A 17,400-nucleotide genomic window follows, 5' to 3' on the forward strand; every position below is an offset into this window, starting at 1 on the left:
CATAACAAAATGTATAAAAGTGTAGGGCTCTGAATACTTTCTGAAGGCATTGTATTTAATTGTGAACCCTTTGGAATGAGTTGGATTTCTTTATTAATCAGTTACAAGATGGTGAAGTTATCTTCAACTATGTCACAATAAGTGATACACACAATCTGCTTAAAATAATAACACATAAACAGTTCGACTTCTTCTTGTCAATCCAGAGCATGCTGTTTAAGCACAATCCAGGCTGGGAAAAGTATGTGAACCTTAGTATTTAGTGACTGGTAGAAACTCCTTTAGCAGTTCTAATTTCCACCAAGCGTTTTCCTCACAGTTGCTTACTTTATCAGAGTGCTTAAAATCATTTTTTCTCAAGATTACGGCAGTTTCACTTAGGTGTGAGTCTCTGAAGAGTAGTAAGTGACTTAAAAATACAATAACTCAACAAGCACTTGAGAGATGAAGTTCTGTATGATCTCAATCAACCACCCATTCAACAAACTTGCATAGCCCCCTGTTAGATTTGTAAGGAACTGAAAGAAAACAGGAACCAGTCCTGAATGGGCCATCACTTCAACACAGAGTGCATTCTTTCACACTTAGCCACTTTTGTTGTTACTTAATTTACCTGCCATTTTTCACAGTGTGGGAGGAAAACCAGAAAACTGCAGGCTGACAAATGCAAACTGATCAAAGGTGGACACCATTGAAAAGCGAGTTGGTTTAGAGCTGCTGATACATTCTCCACATCATTTTCTTTGACTCCTGTCTTCCTTTAGCTATCAGTGTAGTGTTTTCTTGGATTGTCCAAACTGACTTGTTTCTGTATTCAGTGGCAGAGAAGTGAGAGTTTTTAAAGGGAACTTTCCTCGAATCATCATTAGAGAAGTTGTGTGAAAATCAAAAATCACTAAATAACCAAAACCTAGATGTGAACCAAATTTTGCAGTCAAGAAGAACTTTCTGGAAAGGTTCCCAAACAAAACCCCAGCAGTTGTTTGATTCACTACTTGTATTTTCTGAGAGGACTTATCTTAAGGTTTAATCCAAATTTTAGGTGTTTTCCTGCCATCTTTTATAGCAGTGTCTTGAGCAGTGTCTATAGCAGTACAGTAATCCCTCGCTATATCGCGCTTCGCCTTTCGCGGCTTCACTCCATCGCGGATTTTATATGTAAGCATATTTAAATATATATTGCTGATTTTTTGCTGGTTCGCGGATTTCTGCGGACAATGGGTCTTTTAATTTCTGGTACATGCTTCCTCAGTTGGTTTGCCCAGTTGATTTCATACAAGGAACGCTATTGGCAGATGGCTGAGAAGCTACCCGGCTTACTTTTCTGTCTCTCTTGAGCTGACTTTCTCTGATCCTGACGTAGGGGGATTGAGCAGGGGGGCTGTTCGCACACCTAGACGATAAGGACACTCGTCTAAAAATGCTGAAAGATTATCTTCATGTTGCTATCTTTTGTGTGCAGCTGATTCCTGAAACGACATGCTGCACGGTGCTTCGCATACTTAAAAGCTCGAAGGGCACGTATTGATTTTTGATTGAAAAACAAACTCTGTCTCTCTCTCTCTCTCTCTCTCTCTCTCCCTGCTCCTGATGGAGGGGGTGTGAGCTGTCGCCTTCAACAGCTTTGTGCCGCGGTGCTTCGCATACTTAAAAGCAAACAGCCCTATTGATTTGTTTGCTTTCCTCTGTCTTTCTGACAGACTCTGCTCCTGACGCGCACTCCTTTGAAGAGGAAAATATGTTTGCATTCTTTTAATTGTGAGACGGAACTGTCATCTCTGTCTTGTCATGGAGCACAGTTTAAACTTTTGAAAAAGTGACAAATGTTTGTTTGCAGTGTTTGAATAACGTTCCTGTCTCACTACAACCTCCTGTGTTTCTGCGCAAATCTGTGACCCAAGCATGACTACATAAAAATAACCATATAAACATATGGTTTCTACTTCGCGGATTTTCTTATTTCACGGGTGGCTCTGGAACGCAACCCCCGCGATAGAGGAGGGATTACTGTAGTTGCATTACTCATTACATACAAATAATAACTAAATATGTTATATAGTTAATTATTATAAAATGTAATGTGTTACAGTAAATTACATTTGCAGTACTTTTTCTTTTTGTTTCTTCTTTTGTATGAAAAACTGCACATCTCACTGGCTACAATTTGTTATTCAATACTAAGTCCATATATGAAACTGACCAGAAAAATGACAATTTTCTTGTTGTTTATACTGTAAATATGTTCTGACTTTATGTGCTGTGAAGTATGTAACATCCATCCCCTTTTTCCACTTCCAATATGTGTTTCCAAAGACTTGGTGTACAAACACTGGCCACTGTGCCACCAGATTGCAGCGTTTTAAAATATCTACAGCAAATAGCTGGATGTAAACTAAACAGACACTTTATTTATAGGCCTCAGTCCCTGGATAGCACACAGCACACTCTTTTCTGCTTGGCTGTGCGACTGTGCCCTGCATAGGACTCCCCACACCATCCACCACATTGGCTGATTACATTTATCCATCAGCATTTGCAGGGTTAAAGGTGTACTTAGGACATTTGTTAGTTCTTTTCACTTGATCCCACGTGACACACGTACCAAACCTCTTCTTCACTACCTGCCACCAAACGATCAGAACATACACAAACACTGGCAGCAGTAGCCAACTTCTTTGTGAAAACAGGCCAACTTCTTCGAAATGCCTTTTTTGTAGTGGCAGGAAACAAACCTCCATAGTGACGCAGTAACGTATGCCTGTGTTTTTTTAGTAACACAGTGTAAAATGATAAACAGTTGAGGCACACATTGATGACCCTGTTTAATTGAAAAGCAAAAAAAAATATGCAACAACTGCAGGGATATCTTCTCAGACACAAGTTTTTAACAAAACTGGCTGATTTCCGGGTTATGAGTTCAAGTAAGAGGACAGGGAGGGTACAGGTGGATGAACAATGAAGTTCACATCAGCAATGAAATGGCTATCAGTCTCCTGTTCTGCAGGGGGATGAGAGGAGAAGGCATTCATACACAGCGCCAACCCCTGGAGCGGCGGGTAATTACCATCAGCAAAGCCCTTAAGCTGTCTCCTATGTGCACAAGCGTGACAGCAGGTATTTCTACTTCAATAAAATAAGTAATATGTTTGGTTACTGATTGTCTTAAAAAGTAATCTGATTAAAAACACACATTACTTTTAATGCATTACCCCAAACCCTGCACCCAGGTAGCCAGCAATAGGCAGCATTGCTGTGCAGAATATGGTGGTGTGCATACAAAATATAGCAACAAATGTCAACATCCAGAGAATCACATAAAAAAATGACAACATGACTGAATTAATAAAATTAACACGATGATGACTATCAGCTATGAAAATTTTCTGTTCCATGCAATAACTATGAGATGAGTAAAAGAGATCTTTTATAAGATAAATACAATTTTATTGTAAGTTTTGCTCAATTAAAAAATGCATTGAAATAACACGCATATTTTACAATGGCATCAGGAACAAAGTTAAAATCGTTACGTGGCAACCAACATATTTAATTAAACAGTAACACCATTTAATGCGTTCCTGATAGATAGACAGATATATAGATAAGGTACTATATATTAGATAGATAGATAGATAGATAGATAGATAGATAGATAGATAGATAGATAGATAGATAGATAGATAGATAGATAGATAGATAGATAGATAGATAGATAGATAGATAGATAGATAGATAGATAGTGTGCACGTACAGCTGACCTAATCTGACACAGACAGGCAGAGACACAAGTTGCCACACAACACACGTTTTATTTTCAGTTCCCAGCACACAATGCTCACAGGGCAAAGCACAACACAGTCCCTTTTCCTCCTTCTTCTCTTCCTTCTTTTGGCCTCCACTCCTCTCCTAGCAAGCTTCGTCCACCTCCTCCTGACTCTGGCTCCCTGAATTAAGTGAGCTGGCCCCTTTTATAGGGCACCCAGAAGTGCTCCAGGTGGTCCCACAACTTGTTGTGGCGCCCCCTGGCGGTGGCCATGAGGCCCCAGCAGGGTTAAGCTTCTAAGCTCCAAACCCATTGGCCCTGCTGTAAGCCAGGGGGGTTGCCCTCTAGTGTTCCAGAGGAAGGTATTGCCCTGGATATGCCCTCTCCTCTGGTTCTTCTATCACAGGGGCTTCCCGGCCATCCACCCTAATAGATACATGTATTTAACTGCTGCCAGGTTGACAAAATTTAAATCAATTCCTTAAATTTTCGTAGAAGGTATATCTGGCCTGCAGGTTTCATGCATGAAGTATATGAAAAACTAGAACATTTTGAAAAGAGCAGCTATTGAAATTTGACATGGCTATTATCTGACACATTTGCATACTTTGAACTATGCAGGTATGACTCTGCTAGACAGAATCAAAGCCATTCAGTGCTGGGTGTCTTTCCTTTGTTTTTCTGGTCATTTAATTTTTGGAGTAAGACTCTCACTCATTAACACATCGATGAGGATGGTCTTAGTGGCTTTAATGTGCTTTTATGCCTGTAGCCAAGTTGGCATAGCTGTGAACACCTGCAATGGTGTGTCTGGTTCCAATTACCCTGGCTTAGCATTAAAAAAAAGCTGATTTAATTTTGCTTCATGCTACTGCACATGCAGAGATCCAAGAAATCCTGTTAGTCCATTTGGCTGGTTAACAGTTACTTTGAGCTTCCGTCTCTTGGGAGCCTGGATTAATCCAAGCAGCAGAATGGCAATGGGCTGTTTTGTCAGCTTATGTGGGTTTCTAAAAGACACCTTACGGTATTTTTTTTTTTGAATGAAGAACAAGACCAGAAACTTCAGTCAAGAAACAGTTTTGTTCTGCGATGTTTTTAGCTATTCGAATATTATGTTTCTACTGTAAGGAAATGTAATGACATCTGAATAAATTAGTTGATTCTGAATAATTAAAATTATTAATAATTCACAATATTATTTTGTTACCTAATTTTTACAAGTCCATAGCTGGTGACTTTCATTCACATCAGAGCTCGTAAACAAAACAAATGTAATTTTGTGCTTTTGGTTAATTCATTTCACTTCAGTTAGGCTTGTTCATTATGTATAGCACATTTCATTGACTACAAACTCAGAACGCAAGCACAAATCCATATTTACAATGCATTCAAAGCAAATTGCTACACCACACAAAGTTTATATACGTGAATAAGCACAATAAAACAGAGCAGTTTTTATTTAATGAACAAATCATGATGGTATAAATTTCATTAACGGTGTGACTGAGGAGTGGCCAGCCGAGAACAAAAAGCAGAGGAAAATTAAAACCCTTGTCAACCTTCCTGAATAAATAAAGACCTGCAGGGTCTGCAGTCCGTTACAATGGACCGAGACACACACAGAGCTAACTGGCTCCATGTTAGTGTCACTGTGTGTGGTCCTTCAGTGGTGTGGCACACTGCCTAACTCTATCCCCTGCCTTGCACCCAGGGCTGCTGGGATAGACTCGGGGTTCCTGTGGCCCTTAACTGGATTAAGTGAGTTTGAGATGTTATAATCCGTTAAGTTACTTAGAGGACTTTGATATATCGAATTCACTCATTGTTATGCATTGTCTAATATTTAGTGATTCAGTCCTTGTTTTTTAACCTGCTTTGGTGCCATTCATGTTGAGGAAAGTAATTAAAATGTCCAAGTAAATTCTAACCTTTATTTCATAATTAACTATACTGTTTTGAATACCCTGTCAGTCTGAATGTCTCATTTTGAATAAATTTGTGGGTTTTTTTTGAGTTGCACAGTGTGTTGAAATAATAAATCACTAAGACAGACACTACAAAATAATAATTTAAATAAAGATTCAAAGATAGCATTTAAATGCATAAAGATGTTTGATTGACTTTACAGGAACCAGTATGCCTACACTGAGAGAATCACAATGGATGTCTGAAAAGTGAAAGGCATTAGTGCTCTTTTGACCTGTAGACTTACTTTATATAAAAATCGTGAGTGGTCTCCCCTGGACTTTCTCGTACACTCAGATAAGAGGATGGATATTTGATGAGTAAATTGTAAGACAATGATTATATGTTTATATTATGTACATTAAAGAACCATCAACAACAAATCAAATTAATAATATACTTGTACTGAACAATTATTATAAAAGTAAAGTTGAATACATTGCACTCTGCAGCTGCATGAATAAAAAAAAATTGAGTATGTGTTCAGGTAAAGTACCAGTTCTGGTTAGCGGAAATAGCCCAAAAATTGATAGAAATCTATTGTCACACACAGGCACTTGGGAGTCAACCAAAGGGACCAGGAAACGCCAATTCCATGCCAGGCCAGGGGGCGGTGGGGTGCACTAAGCCTCTCTCTTTTCTCTCCGCAGACCAAACATGAGAAATTCCCTCCTGTCCCAGCCCCAAGGACGTCACTTCCTGTGAACCACCTATAAAAACCACTCATCCTCCATACTTTCAACAGTTCAATTTTGGACTCTAACGTGTACACATTTGTGAATAAGGCGCTATATAAGCGTCCGACCCGGCATAGATTCACACTGAGGCACGTATAAATTGAACACAAGTCGTTATTTTCTCTTCAGCCCTGGGGCACGTCTTCCCCGTGACCCACAGGCCCAGCACAGTCCCACAAGCACTTAACACAACGCAAATAAATCTTTTTCTTCACCTGTGGGGCACGACTTCCCCGTGAATCCCACAGGTATAACACAGTCCCAAAGCACCTCTTTCTCAAGACAGCAATCCTTCCGTTGGCACTACTACTCCTCTCAGGCACCTCGTCCTCTTCCTCCCAATTCTGGCCCTGAGTGGTGGTTGCTGGCTTCTTTTATGGCCCTCCCGGGAGTGCTCTTGGTGCTTGCTCACCTGTTCCCAATTGCATTCCCGTGTGGGGCCCATGATTAGACCAACTGGGCTTAACTATCTCTGCCTCGCCCCCTGGCGGCCATCCCAGGTCCCCACAGGGTTGGTAAGAACTCCATCTCCCATGAAACCCTGTGGGAAATTGAGGCATCATCAACCAGGGAGGCTGCCACCAAGCGTCCCGGGGGAGGTATTGAGGAGTCCATGGCTGCTCCCCCGGAATACAAGTAGAAGGGACATCCTGGCCGGGCATGGCTAACTTATAGAAGAACAGCTGCAACAAGCACCTTTTGGGCTCACATGCTCCCACTTTGGTGCGGCACAGTACTGTCTGGATCGCCTTGTGATTTTTCACTGCGGTTTTATGTCCGATCATCAAGACTAAATAGGATATTAGCTATACTGTGGGAAGTCAGGGTGTATAATAAACGTGTCTGCAAATATTATATTGGTGACATATAGAGTGACAGCAACAGGCACGCGCGCCAACTGCAGTCATCAACCCAGTGTGTGAGGGAGAGTGCAGTCCGAGGTGAGGTGAGGCTCATCACTGCCGCACCTTGTGTTTCTCCTCTGTATTTGAACAGGAAATGCGGCAATTCAGCGATTTTGACTATAAAAATGATCAAAATTATTGGAATCATACAGAAAACAAATTTATAGCACAGACCAGTGGACACATTTATTTCATGTTATCATTATTATTTTTTTACTTTTCATAATGACGCCTCCCCTGACCACACATCCCTGATGCATACAGGTGTGTGCCTTTCTGAATGATGTTCAGTTAATTCAGCTTGATACAGGTGAACTCCAATCAAGATCTAGACACATCCCAAGGAGAATTAAAGCAAACAGGATCCACATCAGCATAATCTGAAGTGCCACAGTAAAAGGACTGAATACTTATAACATGAAAGATTTCAGTATTTGATTTTTAACACATTTGCAAGCCTTTTCTGAAAACATACCATCACTTTGTCATTATGTGTTATTGAGTGTAGATTGATGGGCAAAATGGCACATTTATCAGTTTCAAATGAAAAGTGAAAAGGTCTGAATACTTTCTGAATCCATTGTATCTTATCTCAGCTCATTAAACCAGAGGTGAGCTGGATAGGGAGTCAGTGGTGACCCCTGCTCTCACGGATTACTAGTTTTGAATGCCACCCCCAGACACTGTCTGTGTGAGTTTTTCTCTGGATTTCTGGTTAATTCCCATATACTAAAGACGAAGAGAAAGTCTAAATTAGCCCTGTAAAAGTGAGTGTGGTTGTGTGTGAAGGCATTTCTGTTTTACTTCCAGTGATTCCAGTGATTTAGCAATCATCTTTCAGATGAAACTCTGCAATAGTTTTCATCAAAACTTTGGAATAATAGTCCTACACTTCTTGTGCTCTATTTTGAAAATTTACCTCTATTGATTATAAACATTGTGCTTTAAAGTCATTCAAATGTTTTAGGTTTTTTGGCCACAGGGCCTGAGGGGTTGCCAACCACGATCCCAAGCTGTTTCGTCATGTGGTGGGTGCGACAACATGCTGTACCGGTGCATGCTCCCCTACCTGACCTGACCTGAGGGGTTTACACAAGCTGACCGTAAACACCAACACAGACCCAACGTCCAACATAAGAAGAATAACAATAACATGCAATCAGAGGCAAATTTAACGACAAATACCTTCTGCCAAGCACCTACCTGAATATCCCATGAAGTGGTCCTCTTACCCAATGGATAAGCTCACACTGTGCTCACCTTCTTCACCTCTATCCTGTACCGATATGACAGGCCTTACATCCTTAGCTAGTTCTCCAACATTCATCTCCCAACTCCAAGCTACAAACCTGAAATGGCTTTTAATCCTGGGCCCACTTTGACTTCTGGGTTTGTGAATTTTGGACTCTCTGTGAACAATTAAAGTCCATGTGTTATATAGGGTAAGCTCCACCTTACCATAGCAAAGAAGAATTAGACAGACTGTCATCCCAAGTACCCAAGTACATGGCTACCACATATTGCCCACTAGTGACTTATGGGATGTCAATACAATTAACAAATCTATTTATTAGTCACAAAAGACTCAGGCCTGCACTAGTAGTGCTTCCTGCTGGTGACATGGGTGTTTCTAACTCTGTTTCCCTTACAGTATATGGTAATTTTATAAATTACCCTGAATAAATATCTACAAAACAGTGGTGAGGCCTACAACAAGTTCCACAAAAGGCAGCCACAATTCAGAGCAGTTCTTCTGATTTTAGCTTACTTAGATAGATAGATAGATAGATAGATAGATAGATAGATAGATAGATAGATAGATAGATAGATAGATAGATAGATAGATAGATAGATAGATAGATAGATAGATAGATAGATAGATAGATAGATAGATAGATAGATAGATAGATACTTTATTATCTATCTAGCTCTGGCTTTAAATAAGAAGGAGTGATGTCAGGGTGGCCCTGCCTTTTGGGGCTCCTACAACACACAAGAAATGCTAGCACAATTAAAGGGACAATACACAAATCTTAAAAATATGAAAAATAATTATTCAAAAATTACAATAAAACGTAAATGCAGACCCTTACATAAAACACAAGCACACACACACACTAAGTAGTCACCAAGTAGAAGAAAGGATCACATAATGCATAATTACACAAGAAATGAACAGAAGAATATTATTAAAAAACAATGGAAAACAATGAGCAATCATGATCAGAACCCAAAGAAGACAAAAAGAATCATTTTAAACATTAGCCGGGGAGGAGCCCTAGCTTCCCCATAACAGTTTGAATGCTAGAGTCATTTTAAATGATTCATCAATTTATTTTTTGCGGCACAATTTAAAGACTGTTTTGAAGTAGTCATCACCATTACCACAAATCATGCTGGTTACTTCTGTTCAAAATGATTTAGCTCTCTGCCAGTTGATCCAAAGTTATTAATTCTTTATTTATTTGCGTTTTTGCTTTTGGTATTGACTGTTTGATATCCTTTAATACTCTGCTTTGGTGGCTGCACTCTATGCCAAAACACTATGTTGATAGATATTTATTATGTGATTTTTTTTTGTGAGATAATTCAGCTGATATGTCATTATTACTGGTGCTGGTAGCCTCATACAGTATGAAACTCAGTCACTCTCTCTTGTTCACTCACATGATGTTCACTGGAGGCCATCTCCTTCCTCATTCACCCTCCAATACTTTTACTGATTCCACAGGATCTTCCATGAAGTTCCAGTGATCTTTTCTCGGCCATGTTCATTGCCTGCAGATTCAGGACACCAACTTTACCTTACTTTGGTGCCAGTGGCAACTCTATCTGTACTCACTTTATCCAACTCTGTCAGCTGATCCAAGCCAGGATCCTTCCCACCAGCAACCACATATCCAAGGCAATGAATTTGAGCAGAGGAGAGCGAATAATAAATGTTGTTTCTTAAGTGCTTCATTATCTCCCTCTTCTCTCTTTTTCCCACTGTCTCTCTCAAACACACACACACAACCATACATTCTTTCTGACAGCATCTGCAGAGGTTGTATTTTAAAAATGCCACTGCTGTCATTTAAAGAATAATTATAAGCAGGTTTGAGAAAATAATTTGTGCAGTTTTATATTTCTGTTTTCCCCACCCATTTGTAAGAATACAAAAAACAGTTGTGGAAAGACGCCCGGAACACAGACAGACAGACTCAGAATGTCCACAACACACACATTTATTATGTTCTGCTCCTTCTTTTCAACACAACACAGCCACAATACACTCACAAGGTTCAGTCCTTCTTCTTTTCTCTTTTACTTCACTGCCGCCTCCACTCCTCTCTCACAAGCTCTGTCCTCTGCCACCCAACTCCGGCTCCCTGAATGGGAATGGAATAGAAGTGCTCCAGGTGCTTCCCGATTAACCTTCGGTAACACTTTCGGGTGTGCTCATGAATCCAGCTCCTCTTCAGGCAGCACTTCCAGGTGTGATGAAAGTGCTGTAGATCTTGTTTCTGGAGCTGTGCAGGTGCCCCCTGGTGATGGCCACAGACCCTAACAGGTTTGAGCTTTTAAGGTCCAAGCCTGTGGCTCCAATGCAACCCAGGGGGGCTGCCTTCTCATGTCCCAGGGTATAAATTGCCCTTCTCCTGGTTCTCTGCTCCTCCATGTCTCCCGGTATGGTACTATTCCCGGCCATCCATCACACAGTCCTGAAATAGAGTTTCTCAGATATCATTGTTTATTATTTAACTAGACAAAGAGCCCATTTCGACAACGTAAGATGAAATGGGCATGAGTTTGTGTCAGCAGTGTATGAAAAACAAATGATAAGTAACGAAGAAGTTGTTTTGTAATGATTGTAGTCCGCTTTACTCATTACAGTACAGGCTTGTACTGTTAGTTGATGAATTTTCCAGGCCTATAGTATAATATTGAATGATGAATGTTCCAGTACAATATGGAATAGTAATAAGTATAAGCAGCACCAACCTGATATAGGTGTATTCAATGAATGCGTAATTGAATCAGAATGCGTAATTAGGCTTCGAGCTGTAGTCGAAATCGCCTTTCAGGCCTCTAGAGCTTTAATCGAAGTCGCCTTTCTCTTTGAATTTTTGCGGCCGTAAATCAGCCGCCTGCCACAATGTTGGGGTTAGATGTCGGTCTTGTAAGGTTTTTCGGGCAGCTGCGCAGAAGGCGACTGCGCATTCGGCCTCGGACGGACGTGAGTGAGTGAGTGAGTGAGGAGGCAGGCGAATTATGTATTAAGAAGATTACAATTGAGACATATAGCACTTTTACTCTCTTAATAATCATAATGTTTTTATCTTTACCTCCTTTAAGAGACGTGCATCATATGGATTATTGGGACAAATTCTTATAATGCAATGTGGGTGTTAGGCATTGTGAAGCTCAGTGTACCCTGTGGGGTTATAGTATTCTCAGTGGTTTCTTTCCAGATCAGAAAAGGTATACTACTTGCCAATATTAATCTGACAATCCTGCCCTCTGATGGACAGCAGTTGACATTATGCATGGGCAAGGGTACAGATGCTGAATGGACAGACATCCTATTGCTTTATATATCGAGAGATATTTTTCTTGTTTTCTGTAGTTGTCTTAAGCTAAAACATCATTTTTTTATTTTTCTTCTGGCTGTGGAGCTGGAACAGATTTCATCAAACCTGGGGATCCCAGTCTTGAAATTACTTTTATGTTCGAGAGGCAATGCTACCTAAATGCTTATTACCACCCAGTCATTCATTTACAGTGAATTTTTTACAATGATGTTGCGCCTAGAACACCTGAAGTGAGTTGGAAGATTACACACCACACACCACGTGAGCATTCAAGAATAAAACTTCATTAGAGTGCATTCACTTCACTCACAGGAAAAATGCATTGCTGATTGTAACAGAAGCAAGTAGGTATTTCTTTAATGGCTGGTTCTGTTTACGCAAAAAAAAAAAATGTTGAACACTAATCAATGTAAATGTAAAGTTTGTTTTTTTTTTTTGCTGATCTGTGCTTAAAATATCTATATTGAGGCTTTGAACTCTATTTGAGAGCCACTGGCAAATATCCTTGTCATAGCCTGCCAAAGAAACATCTAACAGGCTCAATTCTTTCTTTATTTCTTTAGTTTTATTTATTTATCAGAGATGCAAACAACCACATGCAGGCCAAGGCTGGCTGAGCAGATGAGTCGACAAGATAGTGAGCCAATTACTGAGCAATTTGTGTTTTAATCTCATCACAGAGTTAGAACACTTTGACTGTTGAATAATTTTTAGGATTAAGATAAGGAAGAATATTTTTGTGGTAGATGCTGAATTTGTAAATCTATCTATCTATCTATCTATCTATCTATCTATCTATCTATCTATCTATCTATCTATCTATCTATCTATCTATCTATCTATCTATCTATCTATCTATCTATCTATCTATCTATCTATCTATCTATCTATTGTAAGTGAATGAACGCTTGGTGGCAATATTGCCCACCTTTTTCCCAACAGACAGACACTCTGGACACAAGTTAAATGCACCAAGAAGTATTTTAATTTTCTTCTTCTTCACCGACAGTGCCTCCAAAGCACCACAGCCACAATAAACACAACAAATAATTAATATTCTACTCCTCCACACCTCCCAGCAAACGTTGTCCACCTTCTCCCGACTCAGCCTTGCTTGCTGAGTCTTCAGCAGTCCTGTATATAGTCCTCGACCTAGAAGTGCTTCTCTTATTCCGTTCACGTGACTTGCCAGCACTTCTGGGTCAGATGGAGATCTTGTTTTTCTTCATCTCGGAAATACTTCGGGGCTTCCGTCCTGTGACTCGATAGTATTTCCGAGCTACGGAAAATATATGAGTTCCCAGGTCCCCCAGCAGTATCTCCTGACGGCACCCAAGGTATCCAGCAGGGCTAAGAGGCTGAACTCCAAATCCCATGGTGCCCTGCGGGAATCTGGGGTACCGATATGCTGTAGGGAAGTCATCATCTGGCTTCTTGGGTGAGGCAGTGTCCCACAATTGCTGCCTTCCCACCTCCTTCTCTTTTCTGGGCATCCCAGCCGGGATAAGCTGACAGCCGTCCACCACAGTATCTATCTATCTATCTATCTATCTATCTATCTATCTATCTATCTATCTATCTATCTATCTATCTATCTATCTATCTATCTATCTATCTATCTATCTATCTATCTATCTATCTATCTATCTATCTATCTATCTATCTATCTATCTATCTATCTATCTATCTATCTATCTATCTATCAACTGTAGCTTCAGAAAGTATTCAAACCAGTTCACCTTTTACTCATTTTGCTGTGTTGCATTTTTTTTTTGCCATTCTTGTCTGTAGATCATTTCAAGCTCTGTCATGTTAGACAGAGACCGTCAGTGGACAGCTATTTTCAGGTCTCTCTGCAATGTTCAAATGGGATCAATTCTGGATTTTGGCTGGGTCACACAAGGACATCCCCAGAGTTCTCCCTAAGCCACTCCTGTGTTGTCTTTGTGCTTAGGGTCATTGTCCTAAACCTTTGGCCCCATCTGAGGTCCATTGTGTTCTGGAGCACATCCTCATTAAGGATATCTTTGTGGAATGATGAGATCAATAGACAGATGGGCGGTTAGCAAAGTTATGCGGTCGCTATGCTGATTCTATACTAATTGACTGAAGAAGGAACTGAAGTCAGATGGCAAAGCTATCAATTTACCAGTTGATCTTTGTCCCTGCCCTCACCTATGGTCATGAGCTTTGGGTAATGACCTAAAGAATGAGATCACGGGTACAAGCAGCTGAAATGAGCTATCTCACAGGGTGGCTATGCTCCCCCTTAGAGAAAGGATGAAAAGCACAGAGATCTTAGAGGGGCTCCAAGTAGAGCCTCTGACCCTGCACATCAAGAAGAGCCAATCGAGGTGGTTTGGGCTGCCTGCTGGCATCTTTCTGAAGAGGTTTTATGAGCATGACCAGCTGTGAGGAAACCACAGGAAAGACCCAGGTTCCACTGGGAGGATTATATTGTGCCAATGGCCTGGGAACACTTTAGGAATCCCACAGTATGAGTGGGCAAGTGTGGCTGGGGAAAGGGATGTGTGGGGCTCTCTACTAAGACTATAAGCCCCACGTCCCGGTCTCAGATAAGTGGTGGAATATTAATGAATATTTCTGTACCTTGTTCAGTTCAGTTTTCACTCGACCCTGTCTAGTCTCCTAGTCCTTACCTCTAAAATACAACCCCAAAGCATGATGTTGCATCCACCATGATTCACTGTCAGAATGGTATTACACAGGTGATTAGTGATGCCTGGTTGACTCCATACATGATTTTAATCTTGGCATCATCAGACTGGAAAATCTTGTTTCTCACAGTTTAGGTACATTTACCAAGTAGGCTTTTGTGCGTCTTTAACTGAGGAAAGAGGATTTACTTTGGCCATCCTGTTATAAAGCACAAATGGGTGGAATGTTGCAGTGATGGTTGTCTTTCAGGAAGTTTCTACTATTTTCACAAGGCTAGGCCTATTTTGGCAGATTATGAAGTCCTGTTCTGGAGTTTTTGTTTATCATATGGCCTGCCCCACTTTTCTTCTTATTGTGTGTTGCTAAATCACAACAAAATGGCCATAGGTGAAGAACATGTAATTGATGCATTTATTTTTATTTTTTATTTGTGGAAGAGAGGTGAAAAAGAGAGTGCAGGCAGGGTGGAATGGGTGGAGAAGAGTGTCAGGAGTAATTTGTGACAGATGGGTATCAGCAAGAGTGAAAGGGAAGGTCTACAGGACGGTAGTGAGACCAGCTATGTTATATGGGTTGGAGACGGTGGCACTGACCAGAAAGCAGGAGACAGAGCTGGAGGTGGCAGAGTTAAAGATGCTAAGATTCACACTGGGTGTGACGAGGATGGATAGGATTAGAAATGAGTACATTAGAGGGTCAGCTCAAGTTGGATGTTTGGGAGACAAAGTCAGAAAGGCAAGATTACGTTGGTTTGGACATGTGCAGAGGAGAGATGCTGGGTATATTGGGAGAAGGATGCTAAGGATAGTGCTGCCAGGGAAGAGAAAAAGGGAAGACCTAAGCGAAGGTTTATGGATGTGGTGAGAGAGGACATGCATGTAATGGGTGTAACAGAACAAGATGCAGAGGACAGAAAGATATGGAAGAAGATGATCCACTGTGGCAACCCTAAAGGGAGCAGCTGAAAAAAGAAGGTTTTTTTAAAAGGAAAAAGGCTTTTCTGTTTATTAAGGTTGAGAAAAGTTACTCATATAATCACCTTCGTGTCAGTTACGTCAATTACAACACATGCTCTTTGTTCTGGAGGCACTGGCAGGTTGTTTTTAGCAACTAGCAAGACAACCCAGAATGTATGTGATTAAGCATTATACAATGGAAAAATGAAAGAGAAAGAAGTATAAAAAAATAACTGAAAAAACTGTAAAATTAGATATATCAGTAGAGCTAATAACAAATGGAATTTTGAAGCACAGGCCATGGGATGTCTTGTCAATCCATAGGTGAACTCGAGGTTGCCCACAAGGTGAACCAGCTTTTTTTTTCATTAACCCTAACTGTACATGTTGTACTGTGCAAAAACTCTTCAGCCACCCAAGAAAATTATTTTTAAAGCTATGTGTACTGATCTGGTTATTATTATTATTATTATTATTATCATTTCTTTGTAGTAGCACTAGATAACTGCAGAATATAGTCATTGATGCAATAAAATGTAACAAGAATGTGTAGGGCTTTTAAAATAGGTCTGTAATTTGTGTGGCCTCTCTTTGAAAGAAAGCTGGACATTTCTTTGATAGATTGATGCAGACAGACAGAGAAAGAAGTTGGGAGCATCCACTGATACAGGACTTTGCCACATCCACCACACGATGAACCACCTTAGGATCCCAAATTATTAGGACCTGAGTGCAGCTGTGCAATGGCTGACACGTCAGCACCACACTAGTCTAAAGTTTTTTACAATGGCTGGAGTGCCAATCCTGCTATGATTTTGTGATCAAATTTTGTATTCCGCTTGCTGAGATGCTCCCCTAGGACATGCCACCACACTGCAGGCTGCCAAGCAAGAATGTTCTCTTAGTTTAAACACACACTGCAAGTCCATTTCTTTTTTTAGTTTTTTTTTTTTTTTTGCAGAGTTGAAGTGTGTACTTTGATCCCAGATGAATCTGCTGGATAAACTGGATTTCCTTCTTTCTCTTAAAAGAGTGACCTTTAGGTACTTCTCATCAGACACAGACAGATTTGTTGGGTCTTCCTTTGTATTTTCTTCCTAAATTTGTGTTGTTTCTTCAAATTACTTTATGTCATCTTGAACACCACATCTTGAAAAAATGTTGCCATGAGCTATTACTTGGTTTTGTATTAATCTTGTTGATACAAACAATAATTTTATTTTAAAGTGGCCTAACAGTATTGAAGAGTACTGTATATATATGAATAATAAAGTACAACTTCTGCCTTTAAGTGGCAACTTTTGGGTTCCTTTTTTTATACTGTTTATCTTGAAATGATCACATATCTGCTTATTATATTGCACTTAGGTTTAATTAAAGACATTGTGTTATGTTTATGTTGTTTTATTGTTTGTTTTTGTTTTTTGTGAATTTGTCTTATACTGTATTTATATTATACTATCCATCCCCTATAGCTTCACCCGCGTATTAGTGAAGCAGGACAGCGAGGAGGGCCCTGCCTGGCTCCCCACTCCTGATGTCACACTTCCCCTTCCCCTTGGCCCGCAGCCTCTGTCTCAGATTAGCGCAGATATATCTCTCCTGCAAGCAAACTATGATACTTAGCATGATGAGAGAAGTTGCAAAATCAACTGGAGATTACCGTATTTTTTGCACCATAAGACGCACCTGACCATTAGACGCACCTAGGATTAGAGGAGGAAAACAAGAAGAAAAATATTCTGAACCAAATGGTGTACTAATATGTTTAATAAAATATAGCAGAATAATATTTCAACCATGTAAATTCAACAGCGG

General features: G+C 40.2%; 1 protein-coding gene across 1 annotated transcript in view; it reads left to right on the top strand.

The window, feature by feature from the left end:
• The window catches only part of LOC114645620 (VPS10 domain-containing receptor SorCS1), a 1,182,623-nt gene that overhangs the window by 340,028 nt on the left and 825,195 nt on the right, over nucleotides 1-17,400 (top strand).

Source organism: Erpetoichthys calabaricus, chromosome 2 (assembly GCF_900747795.2).
Source record: "Erpetoichthys calabaricus chromosome 2, fErpCal1.3, whole genome shotgun sequence".
Lineage (NCBI taxonomy): Eukaryota > Metazoa > Chordata > Cladistia > Polypteriformes > Polypteridae > Erpetoichthys > Erpetoichthys calabaricus.